At 41.6% G+C, this 11,561-nt stretch overlaps 1 long non-coding RNA gene across 1 annotated transcript; it reads left to right on the top strand.

Moving 5' to 3' along the window:
* Positions 1-3,054: 3,054 nt before the first annotated feature.
* On the top strand, positions 3,055-4,178 carry LOC148970956 (uncharacterized). Its single transcript, XR_016147319.1, has 2 exons — positions 3,055-4,041; positions 4,133-4,178. It is a non-coding gene; the product is annotated as an uncharacterized LOC148970956 (long non-coding RNA).
* The last annotated feature ends 7,383 nt before the right edge of the window (positions 4,179-11,561 follow it).

Below are 11,561 nucleotides of genomic sequence, written 5' to 3'. Positions count from 1 at the left end.
CTACAAATAAATCTTTTCCGCTGTCAACAGTCAAATCTTCCAATAAACAATTTTTAGTTTTTAAAAACTACAGAAGTATATCAGAATAACCCTGTAACATCACTTTTTAAAGCGATTTTACTTACTTTCATAAGATCATACTTTGACCTAAAACAGAATTCCTGGTTCAAATTTTCAGTTCAAGTCCCAGAGAAAGCATGGACTGATTAAATGTGTACCTTACATGCAACAATTTGCATTGGATAAGCATTTTCCAAATGCAAAAATGTAATAAAACACCTTTAATATCAGCCGAACTGATCTCACATCATTTCAATTCAGGAAAACAATGCACATAGTAGATCTGATTACCAAAGTGAAAAAAGGGAATGAGCATAGACTGAGATCCCTATCCTCAGTTATTATGTTTCCAGTTTCCTGTGGCACAAAAAAACAAAACAAAAAACGTAATCAATATCACAGAAAAATTTCACAATTTGATTAAATCCTTGAGCATAATTATTGCATACATACACCATGTTATTACTGCTTTGGACGATGCCTTCCTTTAGACAGTTCCATTGCTTCCAGTAATAAGAGGGAAGTTGTTACTCATGAGAATAATTTGCTTGCAATTTGTGAAATTTTAAGCAAATCTTGATGTGGGCAAAAATATAAAAGCAAAGAGAGTGTAGTCTTCAACTACTTATAGGTTTGTGTGCTGTATATTTTATGAATATTTCACAATTAACCTTAAATATAAGTATACTGTATCACATTTGCATTGTACTTTATGACTCAAAACTAATGTAGTCATTGTACCAAGCATCTTTTTTGAGTATCTCTGTTGAAACAGTGCAGTGTTGCCACAAATGGACCACTGCTGTGGTATAGGAATGTAATAAAATGTTTATAATGTAGTGGTCAATACAAAACTAAATCTTATATTATTTTTCATTATATTTTTTCCAGTAAGGTTATTGTATACGAAATGTATAAAACACTGTAGCAACATGTAATAATAGATAAGTGAATTAATGTTTACAATAATAATTTTCTGTCCACTATGTTTTTAATTAAAATGACATTAAAAAGAATCTCTTAATCTAACTAAAAACTATCTGCTAAAATTGCTACGTGAAGCTGTAAGAAACTCCATTTAGCAGAACGATATCTTTGTGTCCCTTTTTCTGCACACCTCACTACAGAGATCATACGTTTCCTGTAGTTGTTGACCAGGTTAGTTGTTGACCCACTCCTCCATACAGACCTTCTCCAGATCCTTCAGGCTTTGGGACTGTCGCTGAGCAATATGGACTTTCAGCTCCCTTCAAAGATTTTCTATTGTGTTCAGGTCTGGAGACTGAACCAGGACCACTCCAGGACCTTGAGATGGTTCTTACAGAGCCACTCCTTGCCCTGGCTGTGTGTTTCGGGTCGTTGCCATGCTGGAAGACCCAGCCACGGCCCATTTTCAATGCTCTTACTGAGGAAAGGAGATTGTTGGATTGTTGGAGATTGAATCTTCCCCTCAATACGGTGCAGTCTCTCTGCTCATCCTAGAACTCCTTCACCAGAGTATTGAACTGCATTTCCCATAAGCCCCGTACCTAGGTCTAATCATCTGCACAGGTGTTCCCAATTCTCTCCTCTATATAAACAGCCTTCTGACTCGCATGCATTGCGAAGTCTTGTTTTGCACCGGCTAACATTACCAAGCGTTTATCTACTGTCTATTGATTCCCCGTGTATTGACCTGTGACTGTTTACCGACTCCTGTTTCCTTGTTTGCTGCCTGCCCCGACCTTTGCCTGTTCTCGTTTAGATTTTGGATATTGCTGCCTGCCCTGACCTCTGCCTGGTATCGTTTGTCTAACATTGTCTATGCTGATTTCTGATTTCGGCCTGTCTGACTATTCCTAATAAACTACTGCAAATGGATCCGAATGTCTCAGACTCTGCATCACAGAAGACTTCACCACCACAGGATCCAGCAGCCATGCATTGCCTTACCACTGAGGTTACATCTCAAGCGGCTATTCTAGCTTCACACCAGCAACAACTCGTCAAGTTAACTGCGCTTATCGAACAGCTGGTGAAATCCATGCAAACGCTCACTCCACGTCCCCCTGCACCTGCTACTTCAGCGGCAGCTTCCGATCAAACCATTCCCTTTGTGAGTAACCCCTCCAACAATCCTCGTCTATCCTTTCTAGACAAATATGATGGATGTCCCTCCAAATGTAAAGGATTTCTGTTGCAATGCTCAATCTTCATCAATCAACAACCCAAGTTTTACCACACTGATGAGAGTCGAGTCTCATTCATATGCTCACTACTGACTGGAAGAGCTCTGGAGTGGACAACGGAACTTTGGGAGGGTGGTCAACTATCATTTTCATCATATAACAGTTTCCTTCAACAGTTCAGAGAGGTGTTCGAACATCCCGCCGGTGGAAAGGAACCGGGCGAACTTCTGCTTTTGTTACGCCAGGGCGGATCCTCGGCTGCAGATTACGCTCTCTCTTTCTGCACTCTCGCTGCGCAAACTGGCTGGGAGGATGATCCGCTGAAACTATCGCAAGGGTCTCAATGCTGATCTACAGGGGGAGTTGGCATGTCGGGATGAGGGGAAATCACTCAATCAGCTCATTGATCTGTCCATTCGTCTTGACAATTTGATGCGAGCTCGGCGAGCTCCGCAGAGTCACTGAACATTCAGCCGTTAGTCAGGAAACCGAACCCATGCAAATCGGCTACACTCGCCTAATGCCCGAAGAGAGAGAAGATTAAGCAATCACTTATGCTTGTACTGTGGACAATCTGGCCACATGAGGGCGACCTGTCCCAAGCGACCCATCTCACGAGATTCAGCAGTGGTGAGTTCTCATTTCAGTTCTTCAAAATCCTTTGAACTTGATGTTACTCTGTGTTTTGGAGAGGAAACAGTTAATACCACTGCATTAATAGACTCTGGAGCTGCAGGTAATTTCATTGATTTGTCTTTCGCGAGAACTCATCATCTTTCTCTTCTTCCATATACATCCCAGATGGCTGTGGCAGCATTAGACAGGCGTCCGTTGGGTACAGGAGAGATCCAATACATCTCTCAAGAAGTCACCTTACATACCAGTACTCTTCATTCCGAACTCATTCAACTATTCACGATTGAATCCCCACGACACCCCATCATCCTGGGTTTACCCTGGCCGGAGAAGCACAATCCCGTAATTTCATGGACTGAGAAGCAGATAACCCAATGGTCTACCGCCTGTTAAGAAGAATGCCTTCACTCCCTTACCAAACTCACTCCAAAGACCATCCACTCTGAGAGTCCCGATCTATCGAAGATTCTTGTTCAGTATCACGATCTTTCTCTAGCCTTCAGTGAGAGGCGAGCCACACAACTTCCTCCTCATAGACCCCATGATTGTGCTATTGATCTAATCCCAGGAGCCACTCCCACACGAGGAAGAATTTTTCCTCTCTCAAAGCCTGAATCTGAAGCTGTGAAAGCCTACATAGAAGAACAGCTTTCCAGAGGATTCATAAAACCATCCACCTCTCCTGCTTCAGCCGGATTCTTCTTCGTGAAAAAGAAAGATGGAGGATTATGTCCGTGTATTGATTACCGCAGCCTAAATGAGATCACTGTTAAGTTTTGTTATCCTTTGCCTTTAGTTCCAGCTGCCCTCGAACAGCTACGTCCCACAAAGTACTTCAAAAAGGTCGACTTGAGAAATGCCTATAATCTCTGTAGCTGATGCTGGAAGGTCAGCTGAGGGGATGATATTTTGGTGATTTGAGTGGTTAATGTTTATTTTGACTTTATAGTTTATTTTTGGATTTCATAGTTTAAATGTGTATTTCTGTATGGTGAATTTCTTAATTTGGTTGCCGTTTGTATTTTATTATTATTCTATCGTTGAAGTTGAGGTCATGTGATCCTGTGTGTGCTGATTAATTCAGCTGGACGTGTCAGCGTCAATGTAATGATGTGAAACTAAGACCGCAGGATAGTGCTCCTGACTTAAATCTACTGTTGGTTACCAGGCGAATACGGTAAATGTTTTAATACTTTGTATATTATGTTGGTTTGTGTTTGTAGTGGTGTTGTGTGTAAAATTATGGTTTGGTTTTCCTTTGTGTCTAGTTTTCACGGTGTCTCTGGAATAAATAAACAAAAATGGACATCAGTACTTCGGAAGCGTGGACTGTTTTGTAACCAGCGAGTAGTTACAGTGAAAACGTAACCTAATTCCATTCTACCGACTACGAGATGTGCTTTGGCGGTGATCCTCCAGCTTCGGCGAGCAGCCTGCCACTTCCAAGTTTCTGCACGCGGATGAACTGTTTTCCGTGGTGATCGTCGATGCTGCTATCTTCGGCGTACGGATCTGTTGTGCCTTTCCTTGGACTTCGCGTGCCGTTCGATTGTGTCCCGTGGTGAACTTAAAGGACTTGGCGTGCAGTGTTTGCCTTCTATGATGGACCGTTGCGAGCTTTAGTGTGCAAATCTGCTACATGACCGTCAATGGAGGATCTTCTCACGCAACTTCAATATTATGAAGCTGCAGACTCGGAGCCTGCATCTACAGTCCCCCACCGAGAGTCCCGCATTCTCAGACCCCTCGTTTTTCGAACACAGCGCCTCCTGCTGTTCAAAAGATCGAATAACACCCGCACACAGAGTACAGTGCACGATTATCCAAATGCAATTAAAAACAATAGGATGCAATATTATGGTCTCCAAATAAATTATCCAATATATATTTGCGTTCCCTGCTTAATACATGTGCCAAAAAAACAACTAATTGTTACTGATGGAAGGGATACAATTACAGATTGAACTTCAGAAAAATAGTAGGCTATATTATATTGCTATACAATGTTTTTTTTAATATATTTTTTTAATTAAAATTCCAATTTTTCTTTCAGTTCAACCTATAATAGTCTAATTAACATTACCATGCTAACATTACAATATATGTTTTTTTGATGTTTTGAATGCGAAGCAAAACAAATCAGAATAGACAAAACACCAATAATAAACAATTCTGTAGTTGGCTACTTTATTTAATGATCACCTAAACATCATCTTGCTGTAAAGAAAAAAGGAAGAAAAACTGTGTTCTTGACTTTACTTTTCGTCTTCAATTGCATTAAAAAAAAACTCGATTCGGCAGGGGCAACACGATGTATGATGTGGAATAGCCTACAAGGACCGATAGCACACGTCTCATGATGTTTAAAAAAGAAAGAAAAAGATGTTTGTAAATGGTAGTTATATTGCACTGCTCTGTTGAAGTGTCCCTTGAGATTTTTTTGAACTTTGGACAGCTTTGTGGGTTTGAAATATATGGGGGCACAAAATGGGCAGTGAAAATAACTGCAGCATTTATGACATTTCTACAAAAAGTTCAAGGTTAAAGGCTAACGTAAACGTAAGCTATCTAAATATTTTCGGGGTGAAGAGGGCGAAAAAACATACATTAACGGCTCAAATCTTGTTACAAACCATCTTTACAAATATTAAATGGACTTTATATGTTGTATCGATGAGCTAAATTAGTTTTATTAATCAAACGAGTAGCCTAGGCTACTACGATTCTCTAAATAAAATTGAAGATAGCCTACTCACGTTTTGGCTTAAGTTCTTCACAATCCGATACGATTTGATAGGAGGCGCTGTCTCGAAAAACGAGGGGTCTGAGAATGCGGGACTCTGGGTGCAGGGGGACTGTATGCAGGTCTCCGAGTCTGCAGCTTCATACTACTCCGCAACTTCGTGTCAGCTGCGCATCAGCAGGTTAGATGTGCAATGTCAAATGATCCTTTTTGTAAATGATGGATAGTTTTAAGTAAAAAAAAAAAAGTTCCAGAGATAACTGATTCTTAACTGCATGATTGTAATGTGTTTAAGATTTCTTAAGTAGATAAATGTCTAAGTGTTAAGGGCATTTAAGTTAATTTGTTACTCAGTCTAAGATTGTTTCACTATCTATTGCGATCATAAATGTCATATTTTGTACTATTTGTAAAAGCACAAATTTTTTAGAAAAATGTCAGTCCAGGGTGAGTCAGCTGAACAAAATGATTCCCCATTATCAGAGCAAGCTGATTTATTGGCAGAGAATGAGAATTTGGATGGTGTTGTGAGGCCTCGACATGTATTTGGCATGCCCCAGTTTATATCTCTGAACTACTGAAGATTCACGCTCCTCCGAGGTCATTAAGGTCTGCTGACCAGCTAATCTTATCGGTCCCTAGAACGCGTCTCAAAAATAGATAGAGCTTTTTCAGTTGTGGCCCCAAGGTTGTGGAATGATCTGCCTCTGCACGTCAGATTAGCCCCAAGCCTACACACTTTTAAATCACGATTTAAGACACACTTTTATTCATTGGCATTTACTCCTGCGTGAGAGTTGTACCTTGTATAGTTTTATAGTTTATTGATTGTTTTAATTGCTTGCTTGTTGTTGTTGTTTATCTGTTAATGTACAGCACTTTGGTCAACCTTGGTTGTTTTTAAATGTGCTTTATAAACAAAGTTGGTATGGTATGGTATGGTATCATGTGCATCATGCACCGAGAAATCTGAGGCAAGGCGTAAAGAGCTTAATTCTGTGTTATTAGAGACAACTGAAATCAGAAAATCCTCCCGTGATAAACGTTTAACTCCAAAGATGCAGGAGTTAAAAGAGCAAGAACTGATTCAAAAGGAGAGGAATTTTAAATCTGTATATGAGAAATGGAAGTCTCAAGCTAGAGATGTTCGTTCAAAGTTAAAACGTGAGTGCTCTGAAAAAGACTTGTGTGACATGATGGATGAGGTTGAGAGGCAAGAGTTTGAATTGAAAGAGTTATATGATGCGACCAGTGGTGGACGAAGTACACATACCATGTACTTGAGTAAAAGTAAAGATACTCAAGGTAAAATATTACTCAAGTAAAAGTTGAAGTGCTGCCTTTGAACATTCACTTGAGTAAAAGTACAAAAGTATTTGCCTTCAAATGTACTTGAGTATCCAAGTACTTTTATTTTTTTTTATGGCTATAATGTCCTATTGTAATTTGTCACAAGACTCTTGCTTAACTCAATCTAAGTGAAGACTAATGACACTTTTGGCACAACAATCTATTAATGAAATGACATTAATTAGTCTGATGTATGTATAAATATACTGTGTGTATATATATATATATATATATATATATATATACTGTATATACACACACACACCGGTCAAAAGTTTAAGATCGGTAAGATTTTTTATGTTTTTAAAAGAAGTCTCTTCTGCTCACCAAGGCTGCAATTTTTTGATAAAAAATACAAAAAAAAAAAAAACAGTAATACTGTGAAATATTATGACAATTTAAAATGACTTTTTTATGTTAATATATATTAAAATGTAATTTATTCCTCTGAAGAAAAGCTGAATTTTCAGCATCATTACTCCAGTCTTCAGTGTCACATGATCCTTCACAAATCACTCTAATATGATGATTTGCTGCTCAAACATGTATGATTATTATCCATGTTGAAAACAGTTTTTTACATTTTTATTTCAGGATTCTTTGATTAATAGAAAGTTCAAAAGAACAGCTTTTATCTGAAATGGAAAGCTTTTGTTACATTAAACACTACCCTTTAAAAAGTTTGGGGTCAGTAAGAATTTGTATTTTATTTTTGGGGGAAATAATTAAGAAATCAATACTTCTATTCATCAAGGATGAGTTACATTGATCAAAAGTTACAGGAAAGACATTTATAATGTTAGAAAAGATTCTAATTAAATAAATGCTGTTCTTTAAAGCCCTGTTTACACGAGAACGCTCGCGGGTGAGAACGTAAAAATATTTTATCGGATGTGCCTTTCGTTAGTCAATGTGAGTACCTGAACCACATTTTTGTGGCCATTAATCTGTTCATGATAATATGTCCAAAATAAATTAAATGAGGCAGAGTGCTGTTTTATATGTATTTCGTTTTATTGTTGATGAAAAGAAGCAAAGTTGTGTTTTATACCATATAAGAGATAACCGGAGTAGCCGCGTGCTGAGTGACGCGATCAAGAACTATTCCATTAGCAGTGTTGGGAGTAACGCATTACAAAAGTAATACATTACAGTAACATATTACTTTTTGCTGTAACGCAGTAGTGTAAGGCATTACTAATCAATTTTCAGTAATATTTTACTCGTTACATGTTCAGTGAGGCTTGTATTACAGTTGTATTACAGTGTATTTTCTGCTTTTACTTCTTAAAGGCAACAGACTGTGTGAAAATTTTAAAGCAGTCTTTTAGTGCCAGTTCAGAGCGGTCGCGTCTGTAACATTGTTTTTTCCTCATAAATGCGAACACGAAAACTAAAATAAAATGAATATTTTAAGTTCTATGGAGACTGGAGAGCCAACCCTTCCTCATCCGATTTGCGCAGTGTAATTAACAGAATTACAAAAAATGTATTTTTTTTTGTCACGCATGAATGTGTGTCTTTTCCCTAATATTAAAAATAAAACATAGACTGATATTTGTCTAATGTCTGGAGTCCTTTAAGGAAGTAGCCTATATACGTTTCAATAGATGAATTTTCGGAGAATTTTTATTTCATGTTTTGACTGCAAATGTCATGTCCATAAAGCTGGACTTCCCCAATTTTAAATAATTTATTCTCAACTAGTTTTGTGGTGTAGGTCTACGTATTTTATAATGTTAACTTCAAATAATACTAATAGCCTAATTTAAAGATAAGGCAGCATTGGATCTGGACGGTAAGGAGAATAACGCTGGAGTTGGAAGAGGTGTGTCGCGATTCTGTAGGTTTGTAGATCTGAGTCGTGTGGCGAATCGCGATTTCGGTTTCATATTGCATATCGTTACAGCCCAAAAGTTAAGTTCTACTTAGTTATTTTGGTGAAAGTAACTCAAAAGTAATACATGAGTAATGTAACGCATTACAATTCTGGGACAGTAATATTGTAAGGTAATGAATTACTTTTAAATAACAGTAACAAGTAATACCTAATGTATTACAGTTTGGAAGTAACTTGCACAACACTGTCCATTAGCAGAATGACCGGACTCGCGTCCTCTCGTCCTCGGGAGTTCGTTCTCCGAAGTTTGCGTTCTTGGTATTGAGAAACGACCAATATTGACCCGCGTTCTGTTTTCTATCATACGACCGCAGCAAACGAGCGAGCAGTAGCCTGACATGCACTTCTCAAAATCTAAGACTAATTGAGTGAACATGGAGCAGATTTTCTGTGAGCGGGAATTGAAAAACCGGAGTGGACCATGAGCGAAGTGATTACAGAATGCTTAGAGTGGAGAGAGGAACGTGCTTTCGCTCCACTCCAGGCTTTATCACATTCCCCTCAGCAGGGTGAATACACATCGTATTTCCTTAAAAAATAATAAGCTGTATAAAATATATCAACTTACCGTGTGGTTTTGAGAAGCATCGCGCGACGCGGAATCATGAATTATTCTACTACAAGCTGAAAGATTATGATTTTAATTTTTGAGTGACAGACAATTAGAAGGGTGGGGGCACACTGGGGGGCCAATCAGTTTTCAGGAGGGGCCAGTGCCCCCATGGCCCCTCCCCTGGCTACGCCACTGCGGCTAGTCCCTTGGTGCGGCCACCGAACGACACAAACAGCTGCTCCGAGCGTCTGAACGCGGCAACGCGTGAAGTGTACACTCTGAGAGCCCGAACCGGGCAGAGGCGGTCAGCGTCACGTTCGCTATCGGATGCAGGCAGCGCCGATAGAGAGATCACTTGCGCCCTGAAAGGGGTACCAATCGCTTTTGGAACATAACCGTGTCTAGGCTTTAGAATGACTATGGAGTCATTCGGTCCAAACTCTAGGCACGCGGCGCTCGAAGACAGCGCGTGAATGTCCCCCACACGTTTTACTGAGGCGAGTGCCGTCAGAAGAACGTTTTTTAACGAGAGGTATTTTAGCTCCACGGACTCAAGTGGTTCAAACGGTGGGGCTTTCAGAGCTTCTAGAACTATAGAAAGATCCCAGACCGGCACCGTAGGGGGGCGAGGGGGGTTCATCCTTCTGGCTCCCCTGAGGAAGCGGATGATTAGCTCGTCTTTGCCCAGAGACTGGGCGCGCCGGGGTTCAACGAACGCCGCGACGGCTGCCACGTAAACCTTAAGAGTGGATGGGGACCTGCCCTTATCCAGCATCTCCTGAAGGAACACTAGCAAAGACGAAACCTCGCCCGTCCGTGGGTCCAAATTTTTGTCGGTGCACCATTTGGAGAACACAGACCATTTTGCAGCATAGAGCTTTCTGGTAGAATCCGCTCTGGCGTGTTTGATCGTGTTCAAAACCCCTTCTGGCAATTCGACGCGTAGTCGTTGGTCACCCATGCATGAAGCGCCCAGCGCTGTGGATGGGGATGCCAGATCGAGCCGCGGGCTTGAGTGAGGAGATCTGCTCTGATTGGAATGGGCCACGGGGCTGTCTGTGACAGCCGCGTTAGCTCCGGGAACCAAATCTGATTCTCCCAGCGCGGGGCTATGAGGAGCACCGTGTGGCGTGAGTCCCTGATTCTCTGAATGACCTGCGGTAGCAGAGAAATCGGGGGAAAAGCATAGAGCGGGCGGCGGGGCCAATCCTGGGCTAGCGCGTCCTCGCTCTTTGAAAAGAATATTGGGCAGTGAGCGTTCTCTTCTGACGCGAAAAGATCTATCTCCGCTCTGCCGAATAGGCGCCACAGCGTTTGGACTGTTTGAGAGTGCAGGGACCATTCTCCGGGGGAGACCAGGTTCCTGGACAGCCTGTCTAGACCGTCGTTCAGATGGCCCGGTACGTGCGTCGCTCTGAGCGAGAGCAGGTGACTCTGGGACCACAATAGGATGCGGCGTGTCAGATGAAAGAGATTCTTGGATCTGACGCCGCCCTGACGGTTGATGTATGATACCACGGCCATATTGTCGGAGCGAATCAGGACGTGGTGACCGTATATGCGCGGGAGGAAACACAGCAGCGCGTTCTCGACCGCGATCATTTCCAGACAGTTTATGTGTAGGGAACTCTCGTGGCTCAACCACTGGCCGGCGGCCGGTGAGCCCTCGCAAACCGCTCCCCAACCCGAGTTAGATGCGTCTGTCGAGATGACTTTCCGGCGAGAAAAAGTTCCCATGGTAACGCCCCTCTGAAACCACTCGATTACTGACCATGGCTGCAGTGCAGTGATACATGTCTGAGTAATCTTGATCATCTGGCGGCCCGTCGTCCACTCGTGGTGGGATACACGGCTCTTTAACCAGAGTTGAAGGGGGCGCATGTGCAGAAGACCCAGCTGTAGCACAGCGGAGGCTGAAGCCATATGACCCAGCATCCTCTGAAGCGATTTCAGGGATGTATGGGTACCCATCTGAAACGAGCCGGCTAGGCGCTGAACACGGCGCGCGCGCTGTGTGGATAAGCGAGCCGTCATAGTGATAGAGTTCAAATCTATTCCAAGGAACGAAATAGTTTGACTGGGCTGGAGAGAGCTCTTTGTCCAGTTGACAGAGAGTCCCAGCGCTTCCAGATGGTTGAGGAGAACTGTGCG

Source organism: Pimephales promelas, chromosome 18 (assembly GCF_988280905.1).
Source record: "Pimephales promelas chromosome 18, fPimPro1.hap1.1, whole genome shotgun sequence".
Lineage (NCBI taxonomy): Eukaryota > Metazoa > Chordata > Actinopteri > Cypriniformes > Leuciscidae > Pimephales > Pimephales promelas.
This window is presented reverse-complemented; position numbering and strand designations above follow the sequence as displayed.